The sequence below is a fragment of the Moschus berezovskii genome, chromosome 1 (genome assembly GCF_049115385.1).
Source record: "Moschus berezovskii isolate FMDL1 chromosome 1, NW_MosBer_1.0, whole genome shotgun sequence".
NCBI lineage: Eukaryota > Metazoa > Chordata > Mammalia > Artiodactyla > Moschidae > Moschus > Moschus berezovskii.
Genome location: NC_142460.1, coordinates 17,715,111 through 17,737,941, shown reverse-complemented (window position 1 = coordinate 17,737,941; position 22,831 = coordinate 17,715,111). Strand labels below are relative to the sequence as shown.

Here is a 22,831-nt window from a genome sequence, read left to right as displayed (position 1 = left end):
AGGATGGTTCCATGAATGTCTGTTGATGAATTTATTTACAAAAAGTGAGTCCTTATTACGAGTAGATATCCAATATTGCCTCCATGGAAAGATGTTTGATTTTTTTTTGAAATATGTTAAGATTGGGAAGTTATTATTTATAGTTATTGGTAGACATGGAATAATAATATAGATTCATCTGTTATCATATTACTTAGAAAGACTTATTTAAATCTTACTTTCTCAGTATGTTTTGACAACGCAGTGTTGAGGCCAGATTGCCTGGGTTTGAATTCTGGGTCTGTTGGTGACCTGCTGTGTGGGCGTGGGCAAGATCCTCAGCCTTTCCGGGCTCCATTTCTCCCTAAGTAGAGGGCCTAATGCATTGCCTATCTCCGAGAATTACTATGAGGATTAAAAATGCCTTAAGACATGTCAAGTGCTTATAATAATGCATCGCAGTTGCCTAGGAAGTCCTCAGAAGGCTAATATCATGGTTACTATGGTTTTCTTAAAAATGGACTTCTTTCTTATAAAGAATGAAGGAATACCTCCTAGATAAGTTTTATTGCCATAAAAGGTAGTTCTTATTGAAAATGGCAATAGCCAAAAACCCTGGTATACTGCTTCCTATCAAATAACACAGGTAACGTTATGTTTTTCCTTTTCGTTTGATCTAAATTCAATGCTTTATGAGTATTATTCATATATTTTCATTGTCCATTAATGCTACTCTTATTTATTATTTAATTCTTCAGTAAAAAATTACTTCCCAGTGCAAAGGTTTTATGTAAAAAGGCAAAGTTTAGGTATTGTTTGTATTTTTAAGTATTTAATATTAGCCTGAAAAGAATCATTTGTCATTTTAGGGCTGTATAAGAAAACATCTAATGAGAAGAACACGGTATAATACAAAAGTTAATTATAAAAAATATTCTCCTAGGAAAAAATATTTTGTAAAAGGAATAGTGGCAAAGCAGAAAATCTTCATTTGTTGTAGAGACATACACTTTGAGAACTTAATTTAGAAACACTCTTGATCAAATTATCCTTTTGATAAAAATCTGTCCTTTTAAGAAGTGTCTGTTTTTCGTTTAATGACCAGCTATTTATCACCTTTGTAGTTAGTATATTTTATAAATAGGTTAAGGACACTGGGAAACAGGATTATTTATGTGTAGGTCAAAGCACAGATTAATGCTGTGAGCTACCTGAATGACTTCACTCAGTCATCTGAAAGTGCTTCCCAGGATGGTGATGTCTTTACTCTAAGAATTCCACGTTGCAAGTGGAACCACTTGGCTTGAGGTGTAAAGGTAGGACCGTGGTGTGAATATCAATACGAAGCCTGTTTGTGTATAGTGTAGTAACGCATGCTCACCTTGTCTAGCACTGCTCTAGAGCTACGGATATATTACGGTGCTGTGCATCTTGGAAATATGTTTTGTGTTGAAAGACAGTGACAGAGAGTGTATCCACTGAGCCTCTGATCGTCCTTGCTGTACCTGAATTTATAATGATTATATGTACATGTTTGTAATTATTTTATTTCTCTTTCTCTTCTGCTAGACTGCAAGCCAAACAAGAGCCAGGGTCGTCAGTTTTATCTGGAGAGCTTCCAATACTGTCTTCCACGAGGTCGACACTCAGTCTTTGCTCAGTGTATGGAGATGTGACCATGAAAGGCGCATCGTTTATGCTCAGAGATTCCTCACATCAGTGGGTTTCTATTTCTGTGTGTTTTCTTCTTGTTGCAGATTGTGTTAGCTTGTGGAAAATTCGGGATGCAATTCTTTGGTGTGAAAGATAAATGGAACTTTAAAAAAGCCACTGTGAACTACTCAGAGGAGAAATTAAAAAACTGGAGAATAAGGTTGGCGAGCTTCAGAAAGAACCGTCGCAAAGAAAAGAGGTGAGTCACAGTTAGGGATCAGAAAGTGGAGTGGCAACGAAGGCTCGGCAGCTGGAGCTACTGCACATTCTTAGTTTTAATGATATATTTGAACTGTTATTTACTTTGATACTGCAGAGACGTAGCTGTGTTATAATTTTTAACTTACCCTCTGGGATTTTACAGGGGAGAACACGTTGTTAGTATTGTGGAGTGTGAAATGCATGGAAATAATGTAAGTTCTTAACAGTGAATGCTTCTCATGACTTAATGTATATTTTTCCAAATCCTCATTTTCGTGATCATACAGAAGTCCACCATAAGGGAAACCTCATTCATGATTCAACAGATTGACTTTCGGTTGTTTTTCACTTTTCTGTCTTATGTTTAATACTACAAGGAACATCTTTTCTACAGATTCATTTCTACGTTTCTAATGATTTTGAATTCATTTTCTTTAGTTATAGTGTATTATTTGTTAAAGTATGAGAACGTTTGGAAACGGTCTTTGATCCATATTTCTAAACTATTCTTAAGAAAGTTTAGATTGCTTTTCATCCCCACCCACAGAAGTATTAAGTAGCCATTTTTCTCAAGATAGAAAACAAAAATTTATGCTGTTTTATTCTTAACCCTCTGCATGAAAACAGTGATCATTCTTAAGTGTTCTTCATTGTATTTCCACCCATTTTACTATTTTAAACATTACGAAGAGGGAATGAAAGTTACTGCAGCAGCGAATAGTCTCATGTTTTTTTAAGAAGAGCTCTAAATTTTGCAGACTGACTTTCAAGCAAGAAGAAGAGAATAGAAGCAATGTTGATATGTTATATGAAAATATTAGGGAGCAGTTAGGAAGAAAGGAAGACCAATATAGTAAAGAAGTTGAAATGAAACAGCAACTTGAACTCACTCTCAGAGCACTAGATGGAACTGAAGACGGAGAAATGATCTGAATCAGGTAGAGTAATCGTTGGTGAAACTTTCAAATTTCTAACACCATTTCATCTATATTATTTATACTATCCCTTTTATTTAATATGTATTATTTAGATTTCAAACAAAATGTTATCTCAACCTAGGTATGAACTGTGACATTCAGAGTTTAAGTGATTAGTTTCTTGCCATTCTTGGCTTCCAGTAGATGCTCTGTATGTGTTTTCTGAGTGGAGGAATGGATGTGCTGCTGAAGCTAAGTCGCTTCAGTCGTGTCCGACTCTGTGCAACCCCAGCCCACCAGGCTCCGCCGTCCCTGGGATTCTCCAGGTAAGAACACTGGAGTGGGTTGCCATTTTCTTCTCCAATGCATGAAAGTGAAAAGTGAAAGTGAAGTCGCTCAATCGTGTCCGACTCTTAGCGACCCCAGGGACTGCAGCCTACCAGGCTCCTCCGCCCATGGGATTTTCCAGGCAAGAGTACTGGAGTGGGTTGCCATTGCCTTCTCCGAGGAATGGATGTAACTTGAGCTTAATTATTAACATAATGATTGGCACTTTTGATCCCTTAGACAAAGTAATCTTCTTAATTCCAATCCATGTATTAATTTTGGCTTTTTTAATGTTAAAAGAGGCTAACTTGCCTTGAGACTGTGAAGGAACTAGGTAAATGCTTTGTAAAGAAATTTCCTTTCACAGTACTATATCTGCATGGTTTTGCTCTGTGATAAATTTATCTGACATTTAAATTAAGATCCGAGTTAATCACATGGGATAAAGATCCGTGTGCTTTAAAAGGCTACTTCCTTTATTCAGTTTTATTTCATTGTATATTCTAAGCTTTTAACTGTTTTCCCTTTTTTTTTTAATGTTATGGGCCCAAAAACTTCATATAGTGTCTCTCCAGGTTATGGAAGAGCGACATATGACACTGAGAAGCAGCTTTCTGGAGAACGGAATGCAAGAATCTTACAGGAGGGAATCCTGGCCAATCAGCTTGCCAAACAGAAGCAGAAAGAAATGGCTCATAAGGAAATGAACTCTGAGGTATTTTCTGTAGTCATGTATGTGTGTATGTATGTATCTGTGTATGTATGTATGTTATAAACGAAGAGTATGTACCATAGAAAGTATAGAGGCTTGTGAAAGCCCATACATCTATATTTTGAGGAGGGATGACATTTTTCATGTGTCGGATAAAGTAACATTTGTAATTCTGATCGATTTGTCTACAGCGGTCAGGTAGGGACATAGGATGAGCTCATCCAAGGAGAGGCCTTTAATATTTTCCGTAAGAATTGATCTCAAAATTCTTGCAACTATATCGGAAGAGCCGGCACCCTCCTCCAATTGCACTTTAGGCCAGGAAGACGGCGTGTGCTACCCCCCCCCCCCATCGACTGCGCTACACACCCAAGTCCCTCTGCTTTGCAGTGAGCGTGTGCGTCACTCTGTGCACGTCCTCACCTTCAGTGTCTAACCCAGCGTCCGTTCTTGGCTCCACTGTCATTTCTTTAACTGATGCCCTGTCAATGACCTTTGCACATCATTTACAGTTTTCCAATTTGTAAAAACTGCAAGATCAGTTGTAAAAGCATTTTTGAACACTAAAAAGTAACTTCTTCAGAGTAAACTTATACAAGTCCCGCCTCCTCTGCTCCCCGCCAAGGAAAACCACGCCTCTTGCTCCTAGCAATAGATACTTAGTTTTTGGCACTGATTTCCTTCCTTGATGGATCATTGGGGTGTTTTGTAAGTCTTGCTGATGGTTAGGAGGGAGCGTCTGGGTGGTTCAGAGGCTGTGCTGTGGATGCCGTTCTCATGAGAAAAGCAGCACTGTGCTCTCTGTCATGTCCTATTTCAGTGCAAGGGACTTTTGGAAACAGTGATGGATGCGACATAACATGTATTTAGTGACAAGTAGTAAGTGTTTTTTGTTGTCTTTTGCCCTACCTTACTATTGTAAACATTATGAAAAAGTATTGAAAGTTATGGCAGCAGAAATAATCTCATGCTTGTCTAGGAAGTGCTCTCTAAATTTTACCCATCTCCCATGAGTGTCTGCACCGTGAGTGAAGGTGGAGGCTTATTTTGGATTGATATATTTGTTCTAGAGAAGTGAGTGTGGTTTGATGCAAGAGGACTAGTAGAGTCAGAAAACCTGGTGAAAAGCCTGCAGCTCACTTATATTTCTAACTTCTTCCTTTCCGGGCTCATTACAGCTAATGAGTTAATTGATGTTTGTAGAAGTGCTTAGTGCAACTATCAATAGGTATAATTCTTGTAGTGGACTATTACAATGTTAGAACGGTAGCATATTCTCAAGAAAAAAATTTTTTACAAAATTTAATCCGTTTAGATATGTACAGACATGGGGTCGCAAAGAGTCGGACACGACTCAGCGACTGAACTAAATTGAACTGAACTGAAGCCTCTTTTTTGGGGTTGCTGTATAGGTTAGGTATCAGATGTATTTTTTTTTAAAGCTAAGAAGCAAGTGGTGATGTTTATTGCAGGTATTTGTCATATTTCTTGGGATAATTTTATTTTTCTTCATGTCAATTTAATTTGGGAAATATTTCAGCCTTGAATCATTTATTCTTATGGCCTGTCAACTGTTTAAAAGCATCTACTTGTCATTCACTCATAATTAGGGTCTCAAGTGGTGAGCTTTACCAAAACACTTCTTGATTTACTCTTCCATCTGCTATTTATGATTTACTTAGAACATTTTTGCAAACAATTTGCTCATAATTGTGATTTTCAATTCAATCACTTCAGTTCAGTTCAGTCACTCAGTCGTATCCGACTCGTTATGACCCCATGGACTGCAGCACACCAGGCCTCGCTGTCTGGCACCAACATTTGGAGTTTACTCAAACTCATATCCATTGAGTTGGTGATGCTGTCCAACCATCTCATCCTGTGTCGTCCCTTTCTCCTCCTACCCTCAATCTTTCCCAACGTCAGTTCAGTTCGGTTCAGTAACTCAGTCGTGTCTGACTCTTAGCAACCCCATGAACCGCAGCACGCCAGGCCTCCCTGGCCATCACCAATTCCCACTGTCTACCCAGACCCAGGTCCGTCGAGTCGATGACGCCATCCAACCATCTCATCCTCTGTCATCCCCTTCACCTCCCACCCTCAATCTTACTAAGCATCAGGGTCTTTTCCAATGAGTCAGCTCTTCATGTCAGGTGGCCAAAGTGTTGGAGTTTCAGCTTCAGCATCAGTCCTTCCAGTGAATATTCAGGACTGATTTCCTTTAGGATGGACTGGTTGGATCTCCTTGCAGTCCAAGGGACTGTCAGGAGTCTTCTCCAATACTACAGTTCCAAAGCATCAATTCATCTGAGCTTAGCTTTCTTATAGTCCAACTCTCACATCCATATATGACTACTGGAAAAACCATAGTCTTGACTAGGACAGTGTAATGTCTCTGATTTTTAATATGCTGTCTAGGTTGGTCATAACTTTCCTTCCAAGGAGTAAGCGTCTTTTCATTTCATGACTGCAGTCACCACCTGCAGTGATTTTGGAGCCCAAGAAAATAAAGTCAACCACTGTTTCCCCATCTATTTGCCATAAAGTGATGGGACTGGATGCCATGATCTTAGTTTTCTGAATGTTGAGTTTGAAGCCAACTTTTTCACTCTCCTGTTTCAATTTCCTCTACAGGATCTTTAGTTCTTCTTCACTTTCTGCCATAAGGCTGGTGTCATCTGCATATCTGAGGTTATTAATATTTCTTCCGGCAATCTTGATTCCAGCTTGTGCTTCAACAAGCCCAGCATTTCTAATGATGTACTCTGCATATAAGTTAAGTTAGCAGGGTGACAGTATGCAGCCTTGATGTACTCCTCTCCCAATTTGAACCAGTCTGTTGTTCCATGTCCAGTTCTAACTGTTGCTTCCTGACCTGCATACAGATTTCTCAGGAGGCAGGTCAGGTGGTCTGGTATTCCCATCTCTTTAAGAATTTTCCACAGTTTGTGGTGATCCACACAGTCAAAGGATTTATCATAGTCAATAAATCAGAAGTAGATGTTTTTCTGGAACTCTCTTGCTTTTTCAGTGATCCAGCGGATGTTGGCAATTTGATCTCTGGTTCCTCTGCCTTTTCTAAAGCCAGCTTAAACATCTGGAAGTTCACGTTTCACGTAGTTTGAAGCCTGGCTTGGAGAATTCTCATTTGAAGGATGAATAACTATCGTTTGGATACTCGCATGTCCACTAAGACTGAAGGGTGGCAGGATTTGAGAGCAGCAGGGATGGAGTGAGTCAGGGAGTGGGCTGTAGGGGCTGCGGTCCAGAGGGAGGTGGAGGCCAGGTTATCGAGGCACCTTGAAGACCATGGGACCTCATTTTTTAAATTTCATTTTTCTTTTATGTTGGAATGTACTTGATTTGCAATTTTGTGTTAGTTTCTGATGTACAGCAAGTTGATTCAGTTATATGTATACATATATCCCATCTTTTTTAGATCCTTTTTCCCATGTAGGTGAGCACAGAATGTTGAGTAGAGTTCCCTGTGCTATGCTGGTCCTTGTGGTTAGCCAAGGGCAAAGGTGGGGAGGAGGGATAGATTAGGAGTCTGGAATTAACATAGGCACACCACTAGTTATAAAATAGATAAGCCACAAGGGAATGGCCTCATTTTTTCACTGAGATAGGAATGTATTGGAAAGATTTGAGCACTGGATAGAATATGTGACTATCTCTGAAGTTTATCAAATCTCTAATAAGAAGGGCAAAATGTTCCACTGCGTGGAATTTTCCACCACTTGTCCAATTCTCACATCCGTACATGACTACTGGAGAAACCATAGCTTTGACTAGATGGACCTTTGTCGATAAAGTAATGTCTCTGCTTTTTAATAATGCTGTCTAGGATTGTCATAGTTTTCTTGGAAGAAGCAAGCGTCTTAATTTCATGGCTGCAGTCACCATCTGCATTGACTTGGAGCCCAAGAAAATCAAGTCTGTCACTGTTTTCAATGTTTCCCCATCTATTTGCCATGAAGTGATGGGACCGGATGCCATGATCTTTGTTTTTTCAGTGTTGAGTTGCAAGCCAGCTTTTTCACTGTCTTCTTTCCCTTTCATCAAGAGGCTCTTTTGTTCCTCTTTGCTTTCTGCCCTAAGGGTGTTGTCATCTGCATATCTGAGGTTACTGATATTTCTCCCCAAAATCTTGATATCTGCTTGTGCTTCCTCCAACCCGGCTTTGGCATGATGTCCTCTGATCTAAGTTAAATAAGCGTGGTGACAACATACAGACTTGATGTACTATTTTCCCAGTTTGGAACCAGTCTGTTGTTCCTTGTCTAGTTCTAACTGTTGCTTCTTGATCTGCATACAGATTTTTCTGGAGGCAGGTAAGGTGATCTAGTATTCCCATCTCTTGAAGAATTTTCCACACTTTGTTGTGATTCACAGAGTCAAAGGGTTTGACACAGTCAATAAAGCAGAAGTAGATGTTTTCCTGGAACTCTCTTGCTTTTTCTATGATCCAGTGGATGTTGGCAATTTGATCTCTGGCTCCTCTGCCTTTTCTCAATCCAGCTTGAACATCTGGAAGGTCTCGGTTCACGTACTGTTGAAGTCTGGCTTGGAGAATTTTGAGTGTCACTTTGCTAGCGTGTTAGATGAGATCAAAGTACATATGTTGGCGTTGTGTATTATTAACATCACATAATAGTAAAGTGATTTATAAACTCAGTGACAGAGCATCTCATTAGGCAGTTGTGAGACAACTCCGACAAGAACTGGCTGACACCCTAAGAAAGCTGACACCCTAAAAAGTCTATTTTGGGGGCTTCACTTTAGGTCACGTCACGTTACTGTCCTAACTTAGAAGTTGAGGCACAGGGTTTAAGGAACAGCTGACTTCAACTCACAAGTCAGGTAGGTGTGAAATTTGATGTGTCAACCGTCAACACATAAGATAAAGGGTTTTAAGACACTGATTTTCTTTGTATTTTCATTACAAGTAATTTACTACACTTTTATTATCTTTAAATGCACTGTTTCTTAAACTCTGACTTTCATCCTGCCGTTTGCACTATATCTTTTTTTCTTATATTACATACCCTTAGAAAAGTTGGGAATTGTGCCTCATTCTTCACAGAAGTTGATAGACGTTTTTTAGTGATAGCCATATTACCGTGATAAGGCAAGCCAGATAAAATCAGAGGATAATGTTTAATGAAATGTTCCAGAAAATTGTCATTTCGCATCTTTACTGTTGTGAAGGCTGTAGAATTCTGTATATATTTATTTTGTGCAATTAAGAATAACTTGTGCAGAAAGGGTATTAAGCAAATCAGTTGAAGTCAGGCATTGCCTTCTTTTCTTTTCATTTTATATATATTATAAAGGCATGGAGGTACTCAGATGATGTATAGTACGTTCATCCAAACTGGAGAATTAAGATTATCTAGATCCTTCCACTGAAGTGTTTTAAAAAGCTGTTGAGATATAATTCAGGTATCATGGAATTCACCCCCTCATCATGTGTAGTTCAGTATCTCTTAGTCTAGATGGGTGTCACCTGTGACCACAGTCAATTTTAGAGCATTTCCCTCAGCCCCCATCAGAAACCCTGCATCCCATAGCCACCACCTATACCCCGCCCCATCTTCCTCAGTCCCAGGCAACCCCCAGGCTATCATCCGTCTCTGGAGACGTGCCTGTTCTGGGTATTTTGTGTAAATGGAATCATACAGTCTGTGCTCCTTTGGGATTATCTTTTGTCATTTGGCGTCATGTTTTCGAGGTTCATCCATTGTGATGAACCCCTGGGGGCCCCTGGATGGGTTCTCCAACTAGTTTTGCATTTTCCAGAATGTCATATGAATAGAATTTTGTATCTTGCTTTTTGTTTTTTTAAATATTGTCATCCTTTATATAGATTTTGTTTCTCTCAGGTAAATACCTTGGATGGGTTTCTTCAATTGTAAGTTAAGTGTCTGTTTGCCTTTATAAGATAATGCAAAACTGTTTTCCAAGGTGACTCTACCTTTTTGCATTTGCATTAGCCTTGTGTGAGGTTTCCAGTTGTTCTTCATGCTCATCTGTACTCGGTATTGTCAGTTTTAAAACAAGTGGATATTCTAATCTGTGTGCGGTGCAGTCTCAGTGTAGGCTTAGAAATGCTTCTACCTGTGAGTGCGACCGGACAGTCTTTGTCTTTTCCTGACTCATATCACTAAACGCAATGTTGTCAGGGTTCATATGTGTTGTCACAAATGGCAGGATTTCCTTCTTCCCTGTGGCTGAATAATATTCCATTCTGTGTATTAATACATATGCCGCATTTTTCTTCATTTGCTGATGGATACAGGTTGTTTCCATGTCTTGGCTTTTTTGATTCATGAGTCAGTGAACATGGTACTGATTTCTTAGAGGATTTGATGTCATTTTGCTTCTGTATATACTCAGAAGAGGGTTTTCTGGATGGTAGTTCCGTTTTTAATTTTTTGAGGGTCCTGCATTTGGACTGTTGCCCATAATGGCTCCCAGTTGCCATTCACACCAATGATGCACAAGTGTTCTCTTTTCTCCAGATCTTGCTAACACATATTGTTTTTCATTTGTTGGATCACAGCCATAGTAACAGGCTTCCCTGGTAGTTCAGACAGTAAAGAATCTACTTGCAATGCAGGAGACCCGGATTTGACCCCTGGGTCCCAGAGATCCCCAGGAGAAGGGTATAGCTACTGACTCCAGTATTCTTGGCTAGAGAATTCCAGGGAGAGAGGAACCTAGTGGGCTACAGTCCATGCGGACACAAAGTCAGACAGGACTGAGTGACTACCACAGTCATACAGCCATAGTAACAGGCAGGAGGTGCTATCCGATTACAGCTTTGGTTTGCATTTCCTTGATGGTGAGCTGGTAATTTTGTATGTCTGTTCAGAAGCTTCACCTGTTTTTCAACAGTCAGGTTGTTTTGCTGTTTACTTGTATGAGTTTCCTATATATTTTGGACCAGATTGATGGCTTGCAAATTATTTCCTCCCAGGCCATAGGTTGCCCTTTCATTTTATTGCTTCCTGTTATGACTACCTAGACAGCATATTAAAAAGCCGAGACATTACTTTGGCAACAAAGGTCTTTCTTGTCAAGGCTATGGTTTTTCCAGTGGTCATGTATGGGTGTGAGAGTTGGACTGTATAAAGAAGGCTGAGAGACGGAGAATTGATGTTTTTGAACTGTGGTGCTGGAGAAGACTCTTGAGAGTCCCTTGGACTGCAAGGAGATCCAGCCAGTCCATCCTAAAGGAGATCAGTCCTGGGTGTTCCTGGGTGTTTACTGGCCACCGGATGCGAGGAGCTAACTCATTTGAAAAGACCCTGATGCTGGGAAAGATTGAGGGAAAGTGGAGAAGGGGTGACAGAGGATGAGATGGTTAGATGGCATCACCCATTCAGTGGACATGAGTTTGAGTAAGCTCCAGGAGTTGGTGATGGACAGGGAGGCCTGGTGTGCGGCAGTCCATGCAGTCGCAAAAAGTCGGACACAACTGAGCGACTGAACTAAAGTTGCTGCAAAGAAGCTTTCTATTCTGGTGTAATCCAATTTACCAGTTTTTCCTTTTGTTGCCTGTCTTTCTGGAGTCCTGTCTAGAAAATAATTGCCCACACCAGTGTCAAGTTCTTTGTCTGTTTTTTCTGTTTTCTAGATTTAGGTCTTACCTAAAATCTTTCCTTTGAGTTAGCTTTTGTATATGGTGTGAAATAGGGTCATTTTCATTCATCTGCATGTGAATACAGTTTTCCTAGCATAATTTGTTAAACTGATCTTCCCCATTGTATGCTCTTGGAAGCTTTAGTGGAGATTATTTGACTGTAAAAGTGTGTATTTATTTCTGGAATCTCGATTCTGCACCACTGGTCATTGGTTTTCATGTCTGTACCATGCTGTTTTCATTACTATACCTTTTAATATAATTTGAAATCACACACAGTGATGCCTCCAGCGGTGTTCTTTTTGGGGGGTTCTTTGGCTATTCAGCATCTTTTGCAGTTCCACACAAAGTAGATATTTTTTTTTCCATTTCTGTGAAAAATGCCACTGAAATTTTGATAACAATTGCTCTGAATTTCTAGATCACTGTAGGTAATGTGGGCATTTTTAACAGTATTAGTTCTTCCAGTCCATGGATATGGATATCTCGCCATTGATCTTTGTCTTTCTCATCAATCTCATAAAGATTTGAGGGCATAGATGGTTCACTTCCTTGGTTGAATTTGTTCCTCGGTATTGTGTTCTTTTAGGTGCTATTAGAGATCGGATTGTTTTCCTCATTTCATTTCCAGATAGATTGTTGGTGGTGTAAACGAATACAACTGCTTTTTTGCGTTTTTTGGCATGTGGATTTGTATCTTGCAACTTGATTGGATTCATGTATCCTAATCCTTTTGTGTGTGAAGTCTTCAGGGTGTTTTATGTATAGGATCATGACATCTGCAAACAGAGATAGTTTTACTTCCTTTGTTCCAATTTAAATGTCTTTATGTCTTTTTTTTTTTTTTTTTGGCTAGTACTTCTAGTACTGTGTTTAATACAGTTGACGAGTAGGAAAGCTTTCAGTTTTCCCCATTGATTATGATGTTAGCCATGGGCTTTCATGATCTTAGCCTTGGGGGCTTCCCTGTTAGCTCAGTTGGTAAAGAATCCACCTGCAATGAAGGAGACCCCAGTTCGATTCCTGGGTTAGGAAGATCCACTGGAGAAGGGATCGGCTACCCACTCCAATATTCTTGAGATTCCTTGGTGTTCAGCTGGTAAAGAATCTGCCTGCAGCGTGAGAGACCTAGGTTCTATCTCTGGGTTGGGAAGATCCCCTGGAGAAGGGAAAGGCTACCCACTCCAATATTCTGACCTAGATTATTCCATGGACTGTATAGTCCATGGCATAACAAAGAGTCAGACACGACTGTGTGACTGTCACTTTCACTTTTCGTTCTTTTCATAAGTGGTCTTTACTATATTGAAGAAATTTCTTTTCTATTTTATTGAATTTTTTTTTAAATGATGAATGGGTTTTGAATTTTGTCAAGTGTTTTCTCTGCTTAGTCTTACTTTTAATTTTTACATGAATTTTGGTAGAATTGAGCTTTGAATCCATTTGGTCCTAAGATGGAACGCTGGGCTGGAAGAAGCACAGGCTGGAATCAAGATTGCCGGGAGAAATATCAATAATTTCAGATATGCAGATGACACCACCCTTATGGCAGAGAGCGAAGAGGAACTAAACAGCCACTTGATGAAAGTGAAAGAGGAGAGTGAAAAAGTTGGCTTAAAGCTAAACATTCAGAAAACTAAGATCATGGCATCTGGTCCCATCACTTCATGGGAAATAGATGGGGAAACAGTGGAAACAGTGTCAGACTTTATTTTTGGAGGCTCCAAAATCACTGCAGATGCTGATTGCAGCCATGCTTACTCCTTGGAAGGAAAGTTCTGACCAACCTAGATAGCATATTAAAAAGTAGAGACATTACTTTGCCAAGAAAGATCCATCTAGTCATGGCTGTGGTTTTTCCAGTGGCCATGTATGGGTGTGAGAGTTGGACTGTGACGAGAGCTGATCGCCGAAGAATTGATGCTTTTGAACTGTGGTGTTGGAGAAGACTCTTGGTCCCTTGGACTGCAAGGAGATCCAACCAGTCCATTCTAAAGAAGATCAGTCCTGGGTGTTCATTGGAAGGACTGATGCTAAAGCTGAAACTCCAATACTTTGGCCACCTCATGCGAAGAGTTGACTCACTGGAAAAGACTCTGATATTGGGAGGGATTGGGGGCAGGAGGAGAAGAGGACGACAGAGAAGGAGATGGCTGGATGGCATCACCGACACGATGGACGTGAGTTTGAGTGAACTCTGGGAGATGTTGATGGACCGGGATGCCTGGCGTGCTGTGAGTCATGGGGTTGCAAACAGTCAGACATAACTGAACGAGTGAACCGAACTGAACTGAAGCTAGTTGTTTTGTTGGTTTTTTTAAATTAATATTTAAATCTCCTTATTTGTTACTGGAGTGTTGAGTTTTTCTTTTTTTCTTGTTTTAGTCTTTACAGGGTGTATGTTTCTCAGAATTTATCTATTTCCTCTAAGTTTTCCAATTTGTAATTGTTCATCAGTAATAATGGTTTCTTATGATTATGCTTCTTTATTTCGAAGGTATCTGTTGTAATGTCGCTTTCCTTTCTGTGTTTATTTCAGTTTCCTCTCTTTCCTTCTTACCTTAGGTAAGGATTTATTGATATTGTTTGTTTCTTTTGAAAAATGCACTTCCAGTTCTTGCACATGCACACCAGGTATTCTGGCCCACGGGCAATGTGTTTAGAGTTGTCGCTTAGCAATGATCATTCTGGGATGAACGATTCCAAACCATTGAGCTTCCCAGCTGGGAGGTTGTGGCGGGCCGGCTCTGGCTTACCTGTAGGGTTTAGGGGACTGTGAAGAGCCGAGGGGGAGGTGAGGTGTGTTGGAGCCCATAGGCTCTGCGATGAGGAAGATTTGGGGCTACAGGAGTGAGAAGGGCATGTCGACCTTCAGTTCCTCCATCAGCCCGGGGAGAGACAGAGGTCATCCTAAGTACAAACCATTTTGCATTGTTTAAGTAGCAATGGGGCTTCCCTGGTGGCTCAGATGGTAAAGCGTCTGCCTACAACGTATTAGACCAAGGTTCAATCCCTGGGTCAGGAAGATCCCCTGGAAAAGGAAATGGCAACCCACTCCAGTACTCTTGCCTGGAAAATCCCATGGATGGAGGAGCTAGACAGGCTACAGTCCTCGGGGTCGCAAAGAGTCGGATACGACAAAGCGGCTAAACTGAAGTAGCAGGGCAGAGTGCCTTTATGGCAGCCATACTTGAGGTAACAGAAAGTAACGATGCCCTGTTTGAAGGTGGCAGCTATGGAAGGAGATAGGAAGGGCCTGATGTTTTCGTTGCTGGCAGCAACTGCCTGGTGATCCAGCAGTGTATGAAGTCAGCATCCAGGTTCTGTGGATGCTGTGAGATCTTGACAAAACCTGTCTTAACTGGGTTAAATGTAGGCAGTTTTTAAAAGTAGGGTATTTTCTTAAGAAGGCATTAGGAAAGCTTCATGGAACTCACTATTCATTTTAACAGAGTATCTCTGAGAGCGTTCCACAGAAGTTTGTGGATCATTTATCTGGCGATCAAAGAGGAAAAAATATATTAAATGGACAAGTAGACGGTAAGAACTGTATTTTATAGAAAGGTTATTTGACAGAACATTGATTTAAAATGGGAATATTTTAACAGGCAATAAAGACAGGAAACAACAAGCACCTGTCACATGCGTAGTGAGGCAGAAGACGAGAAGAGGAGGGAAGTTGTGTATCTCATAGGGGTCAGCCACAGATTAAATTGAGAATCCAGTTTAAGGAGCTAAGTTGTTCGTTCCTGGACTTCTTCGATGTCCACTTGTTAAGACTGTCCAGTGCAGGGGTGTAGGTTTGATCCCTGGTCAGGGAACTAAGATTCCATGTGGCACATGGACAAAAGAAACAATTATTAGTTCTGTTTCAAGATACTCTACAACCAAAGGAAGGCCGAGAAATAAGAGGAAAGAGGGAATGAACGATGAGAGAGGCAGAGGGCACAGGGAGGAAATGAAGGAAAAGGAAGGCCATAAGAGAGGTCTTTAGAAAAGGGGAGCATATTTGACAACGGACGGTGAATATGAGGTGAGCTTCCGGCACCAAAACGTGTCAGAGAAGAATAGCAAATTTCCCCCCTCTTCTTGTTGACTCGTTATTAGGAAGACATTCAGAACTGTGGCCCCCGGGCGTGCAGAGCGGTGTGTCATCCTCTGGGGGAGTGTGGGTGTAGGTGCTCAGCTGTAATGTGTGCAAGTTGGTGTCACATGAAGTGTTGCTGCTTTCCAGGATGGGGTCACATGGGACAAAACAAGAGAGCTGGAAAGAAGGAGAAAGCAGGGGGTGTGATGGGGAGACCAAGGCACCCACAGCCTCATAGAAAGTCCACTGGAAGGTTTCCAACTTCTAATGCCATTTCAGTTTGGGGGGATGTGTTCATGTGAGAAAATGGAGGCTGAATTTCAGGAGAATGAATTAAGTGGAAGTCATGTAGAAGCAGACTTCGTATAGACCAGAGTTTCTCAAATTTTAAATAGTCTGGGGACCTTGTGGGAAATGCACATGCTGAGCAGGAGGTCTGAGATTTTGCATTTCTAACAAGCTGTCTGAGTAGCAAGGGTGTAGCCTTGCATTTAGAGAAATCTGGAAGAAGAGCATTGGCTAGTGTGGGCCTAACAGGATCAAGGGAAAGCATTGTTTTGTGTTTCTTTCTGAGCATGTCTATAGCCAGAGGGAAGCAAAGAATTGAAGTAGCATTATAGGTGTGAGATACCATCCCTAAGCAGAGAGGGAGAAAGCAGTGGTGGGGATGAGCCACAGGATGAGTGTAAAGGGGAAGAATTCAGACCACGGAACCAGAGATTCCACTTCACAGAGGAAGGATCTAATGAAAGGAAAAAGGTGGGAAGCAAGGCCTCAGGTGAGTTTGGAGTTGATGAGGAACCTTGAGAGAACTCCTTCCAGAGGCTTCCGTGTATTTGCACTGAAAAGAGATAAGATCATTGTTGTTCCTGACAATACTACAGGAGGCAGGAGGGGGTGCTAGAAGTAGGGTCAACCCCAGCTACTCCAAGTAACTATAGACATCAAAGATGTATGTTGTACTGGTATTTGTGATTCAAATTAGATTAATTTGAATATGGAGGGATTGACTTTTTTTAAGATAACTGATTTTTTGACAGTTGTTTCACAGAAATCCTTTTAATCATTAGCGTGATGTACCCAACCAAACTAAGTTTTGAAACAAAACAGATTGATAGGGTTCATTCCCTAAATGCTAGAATTGCTATTTTCAATAAATAGCTACACTGATTTTAGAACATGCAATATTTTTAACATCTAATAATTCTGTGGCAATTGATTACTTCCTTTTTGATCACTGTATTTCAATGTTGAGAATTTATTGTACATTATTTCGTAGGTGTGTCTTATGTCTTCTTGCATGAGTGGATCGAGAAACGTTAAGATGGCTAAACTAGAGGAGCCAAGACATGCAGGCATACCAGTAGCCCACATGGGTATGGAAAAAAAATGAATATTTTTTTGAACCGTTTTTCTACTAGTGTATATGCGAGCTACTCAGTTCATTCCTCTTTCTCTGATGAGAAATGAATCATACATTGAGCTGAACTGTCATCCCAACTGTGCACTTCTTAAATGACTGGACAGATTAAAGAACATGTTAAATCCCTGTAGTATAATGGTGTAAATGGTACTGCTGTGTTGCATTCAAGATACACTGTTGCATTTTGCCATAGCTTTCACATTTGTCTTCTTGGGGTGATGGTTTGCTCTTCTGATTAAGATCCATTTTCTCCTCATCAGTCAGCATGTTCACGTCGGTCTGTGTGCTCTTTGATAGTTTCTAAAGTCATTGAAAACATGATGTTACTTTTGAAATCTTACTGCCTGTTTTGGTAAACCTGTATTCCTAATTTTTCTTCACTATCTATAATGGATTCATAGTTCTGTCTTGCCGGTGTCCTAACATTCCCCTAAAAACAAGACACTGAAACCAAATGCATTCAATGTCAAGGCTGAGCATGAGGATTCTGCTCGGTACTAACTCTGCATGAATGTACAGCTTGCTTTCATAGTTACATGTAATTAACTCTATGTCCCTTTTGCCTTTTAGATTCTCCTGAGAAATGTCTTAATGTGAAGGTAAAAACGTTTATGCTTTTATCTTGAATTGTGAACTGTGGATTATATCATATGTACATTATTTATTAATCAACTTGTTTCCAAACCCAGTCAGCTCGCAGTCGGAGTGAAAGATTCTGTTCGTAATAAAACAGTCGGAATGAAGGATTAAGAAACATCTCCTTCAGGTAAATTTTGCGATACACACTTAACTCTGGCTCCTGGATTGCAGGCAGATGCTTTACCATTGAGCTATCAGGGAAGTCCCTTCTGAAAGAGGGACACTGAAATATTTGAAATGCTAGCTCTTCGTACTCCTAACTTCTTTTTGCAAATTTAATTAAAGAATTGGACATACATAAGGCAAATGCAATCACAGAAACCTAGTCCATCTGATCACCTGGACCACAGCCGAATATGGTCCACTGGAGAAGGGAATGGCAAGCCACTTCAGTATACTTGCCTTGAGAACCCCATGAACAGTATCAAAAGGCAAAATGACAGGATACTGAATGAGGATTCCCCCAGGTCGGTAGGTGCCCAGTATGCTACTGGACTGCAAGGAGATCCAACCAGTCCATTCTAAAGGAGATCAATCCTGGGTGTTCGTTGGAAGGACTGATGCTAAAGCTGAAACTGAAATACTTTGGCCACCTCATGCGACGAGTTGACTCACTGGAAAAGACTCAGATGCAGGGACGGATTGGGGGCGGGAGGAGAAGGGGACGACAGAGAATGAGATGGCTGGATGGCATCACCGACTCGATGGACAGGAGTTTGAGTGAACTCCGGGAGTTGGTGATGGACAGGGAGGCCTGGCATGCTGTGATTCATGGGGTCACAAAGAGTCAGACACGACTGAGAGACTGAACTGAACTGAACTGAAGGGAAATGTTATCGTTGGTATCCATGTTTTGCAAGAAAAGATATTTGCAAGCATATGAACAAGAAATGTTTAAAATGTAAGCTTGAACTCCAGATGTTTTGGTATATGATTCGATACCCTTACGTGCTTAGTTTGGAATCTCTATTCTCTCAGGAATTCTCAGAGATTAATTATTAGATCCTGAGAGTTTTCCAGTGTCCAAAAATGCTTATTTGAACTCTGACCTTTACTTCGATTAAAGCTTGACTTGCTAACGTGTCAGCTGTACTTCAGCTTATAATAATTTGATTTTAGTGTTGTTACACAGATGAATCTAGCCCAATCAGATGTTTTATTAGCAGCCTCTGTGTGTGTGTGTGTGGTGTCTTTGATTATTAGAAGTAGGAGAAGTAATCATACTTTAGATTCGATAGACATAATCTTTTAAAACAGTGATTCTGAAAGTTGTTGGCTTTAGGATCCTTTTATACTTCTAAAAATTATTGAGCATTCCAAGGAACTTTGTTTAAGTCTATTGTTGTTCACTGTATTGGAAAATAAAAATGAAAAACTTAAAATCCAAGCACACACAAGCATAGTTGCTAATTCCATTAGTCCTCAGTGCTGTGATAGCACATATCGTGTCTCTGAAGTACTCCACTGTGCTCTCAGAACAGAATGAGAATGGAAGGAATGTTTAGTGTTGTTGTGAAAATAGTTCTGACCTCTTGGACCCCCAACCCGATGGGTCTCTGGACTTCAGCGATTCTGAGGGGACACTTGAGAACCATTGTTTTAAACCATTGAAATGGTTGGATGTGACATGATAAAGGGGCCCTTGTGTTGACACAGGGTTTTGAGTTTCCCTTTTACACTTCTTGCTTGTTCCTTTGATTTCTCAAGAATTTTAGATCTGACAGTTTTAGTTTTTTGTGGTGTATTCATTCCTGTCTCATGGCCTTCTGTGCTCTTTGGATCCAGTGTGGTCCTAGACTTACCTATTTTCACACGAAACAATTAGGCACACACCGGGCTATCATTTCTTATATAAGTTTATGATGTTTTTGTTTAGTCGCTAAGTCATGTTCGACCACTGCGACCTCATGGACTGTAGCCCGCCAGGATCCTCGGTCCAAGAGATTTTCCAGGCAAGAGGCAAGAATGCTGGAGTGGGTTGCCATTTCCTTCTCCAGGTTATGATGTTTATCCAAGGCTTTAAAAATGAGTGAAGACATTTGTCCATTGAGGAAGGACCGCCTCAGTGAAATTAAAATGGTTGTTGTTGGTGGTGGTGCTCAGTCGCTGAGCCATGCCCGACTCTCTGTGATGCCATGGACTGCAGCCAGGCCTCTCTGCTCCTCACCAGTTCCCGGAGTTTGCCCACGTTCCTGTCCATTGAATCAGCGATTCTGTCCAACCGTCTCATCCTCTGCCGCCCCCTTCTCTTCTTGCCCTCCCCTTCTCATCCTGCCCTCAGTCTTTCCCAGCATCAGGTGCTTTTCCAGTAAGCCAGCTGTTCGCATCAGGCGCACCAAGTATTGAAGGTTTAGCGTCAGCATCAGTCCTTCCAATGACTATTCAGGGTGGATCTCCCTTAGCATTGACTGGTTTGATCTCTTTGCTGTCTAGGGGACAGGGGACTCTCAAGAGTCTCTCCAGCACCACAATTTGAAAGCATCAATTCTTTGGTGCTCAATCTTCATCATGGTCCAGCTCTTACATGTGACTACTGAAAAAACCAGAGCTTTGCCTGTACGGACCTTTGTTAGCAAAGTGATGTCTTTGCTTTTTAATATGTTGTCTAGGTTTCTACGATTAGTTAAAGTAGTACTACTCATTAAAAGTGTTTTTAAAACCATGGTCTCTAGAACACAGAATATTGTCATGAAAAATTAAACGTAAAATAAATTAGAGATGAATTTTGTTAATAAAATATTTGTGTGTTGAAGGAAAATAATAAGTTCTAATGAAATACAGAGTATGCAATAAAAATTGAGTGAATCAAAGTAATACTAGAAAATAAAACATAGAACAAATGAGACACGCTAGTTAACATCTCTTCATGAATGACAGTGACATGTGAGATGGAGTAACCTCTGAAGGAGTAGTGAGTTTGAGGGGAAGGACGACGTGGAACTGATTCTCTGAAGAAAGACTTTGTACGAGGTAGTCGGTGTTGTATTCTTACTCAGATCCTGATACATGGAGACTTTGTTTTCACATTTTTCAGATTGGGATTCGACTAGTTCGAGCCTCAATAGTGAGACTTGTCAAAGAGCCGGCATTTGAAAGTTGATGATCAGCGTCCGCTGGTGTCCCAATCACTGACCGAAAATCAGTCAGCACCCACAGAACTCGGACAGAAGACCGTAACACATAAAGAAAAAATGAAAAAGGCAGCGGTGTTTCTGGTAGGGAATTCCATGCCCCGTTACCCGTGCCAGTCTCTGCTGCCAGAAAACAGAGAAAGCAAAGAAGGTAATGCAGAAGCCCAGGGCACTCAGCCATGCGACACCTGGGCTTGGCCTTAATGTCCTTCTGACGGTTCCGGATTAGATTTGTGGCAAAACCTACCTTGTGCTGACTCCTTTTATGCAACCTGCAGCCAAGCAATACCTCTTAGCAAGGTGTTTGCATTCTCCGTCTGACCAGAGTAATATAATAAATAACAAAGAGAGTTTGGAGGAAGCAAGTTCCTTTAGGCTAGTATTTAGCATACATCTGAGAGTGGGTAGCCGGATTATATTTAGAACTCTGGGACTCTTTGTGAGTCCTCGGTAGACAAGTAATTATTGAAAAAAATAAAGAATATTTCTACTAAGGTGATTTTTAACAGCTTGTCCTCTGCAGTCTTGAAGCGAAGAGGATTGACATGTGAAGAAATAATTTACACTTCAGGTGTATATCTATCCCTGGAGAAGTCTATAAAGATACCCTAGAAAAATCTACAAAGTACTCAGGTAGCTACAGGAAAGGGACAGCTGTGTATCTGGGGAAACACAGCTGTAATCAAGGGCAACGTCACAAAGCAGGTTGAGTCTTAAAAGATGAAGAGTAATTTGTCTGAAGAGTACAGGGAAGCATTTCAGATGAAGGAACTGAAGAAAGCATAAAAAGTAAGCGGAATTTTGTAACTAAGAATAATAATGCAGTTGAAGCTTGGCGTATTGTTCAAAAGGTACTGTGATGAAGTAGAGAAGAGAATATACTGTGACTTTATCTGTCTGTCCTGCATTTTGAAATTTTGTTTGGTTTCTGATTGTTTTTTTCACGGATGCATGGATGAATTCATGAATGAATCTTTCAGGTGTTTCTGTGCCTGTATCCTGGTGACATCTGGTATTTCCCAAATGGTTTGTTGAAGTTTTTGATCATCGGGAGTATTTCTTAAAGAAGTAAATATTCATCTGAAGACAAAGACGAACTTAAGCTGTCCTTTGATACAATCATTTAAGTCGGTGTTTTAAATAAAGATTATGGGTTTATCTAAATATAATAAGTTCAGTTCAGTCACTCAGTCGTGTCTGACTCTTAGCGACCCCATGAACCACAGCACGCCGGGCCTCCCTGTCCATCACCAGTTCCCGGAGTTCACTCAAACTCATGTCCATCGAGTCGGTGATGCCATCCAGCCATCTCATTCTCTGTCGTCCCCATCTCCTCCTACCCCCAATCGCTCCCAGCATCAGAGTCTTTTCCAGTGAGTCAACTCGTTGCATGAGGTGGCCAAAGTATTGGAGTTTCAGGTTTAGCATCAGTCCTTCCAAAGAATACCCAGGATTGATCTCCTTTAGAATGGACTGGTTGGATCTCCTTGCAGTCCAGTAGCATACTGGGCACCTACCGACCTGGGGGAATCCTCATTCAGTGTCCTATCATTTTGCCTTTTGATACTGTTCATGGGGTTCTCAAGGCAAGTATACTGAAGTGGCTTGCCATTCCCTTCTCCAGTGGACCATATTCGGCTGTGGTCCAGGTGATCAGATGGACTAGGTTTCTGTGATTGCATTTGCCTTATGTATGTCCAATTCTTTAATTAAATTTGCAAAAAGAAGTTAGGAGTACGAAGAGCTAGCATTTCAAATATTTCAGTGTCCCTCTTTCAGAAGGGACTTCCCTGATAACTCAATGGTAAAGCATCTGCCTGCAATGCAGGAGCCAGAGTTAAGTGAGTATCGCAAAATTTACCTGAAGGAGATGTTTCTTAATCCTTCATTCCGACTGTTTTATTACGAACAGAATCTTTCACTCAGACTGCGAGCTGACTGGGTTTGGAAACAAGTTGATTAAAAAATAATGTACATATGATACAATCCACAGTTCACAATTCAAGATAAAAGCATAATGTTGCCTCAGAAACAGTCTCAGAAGACTGAGTTAA

The 22,831-nt window shown here is 40.7% G+C and overlaps 1 long non-coding RNA gene across 3 annotated transcripts; it reads left to right on the top strand.

Moving 5' to 3' along the window:
- Positions 1-2,647: 2,647 nt before the first annotated feature.
- LOC148778675 (uncharacterized) lies at positions 2,648-21,063 on the top strand. 3 transcript variants are annotated; one of them, XR_016037244.1, is made up of 7 exons: positions 2,648-2,831; positions 3,702-3,852; positions 14,950-15,037; positions 16,864-16,960; positions 17,578-17,606; positions 17,697-17,773; positions 20,681-21,063. It is a non-coding gene; the product is annotated as an uncharacterized LOC148778675 (long non-coding RNA). The 3 variants fall into 3 exon arrangements; XR_016037247.1 differs by lacking the exon at positions 14,950-15,037; XR_016037248.1 differs by lacking the exons at positions 14,950-15,037; positions 16,864-16,960.
- The last annotated feature ends 1,768 nt before the right edge of the window (positions 21,064-22,831 follow it).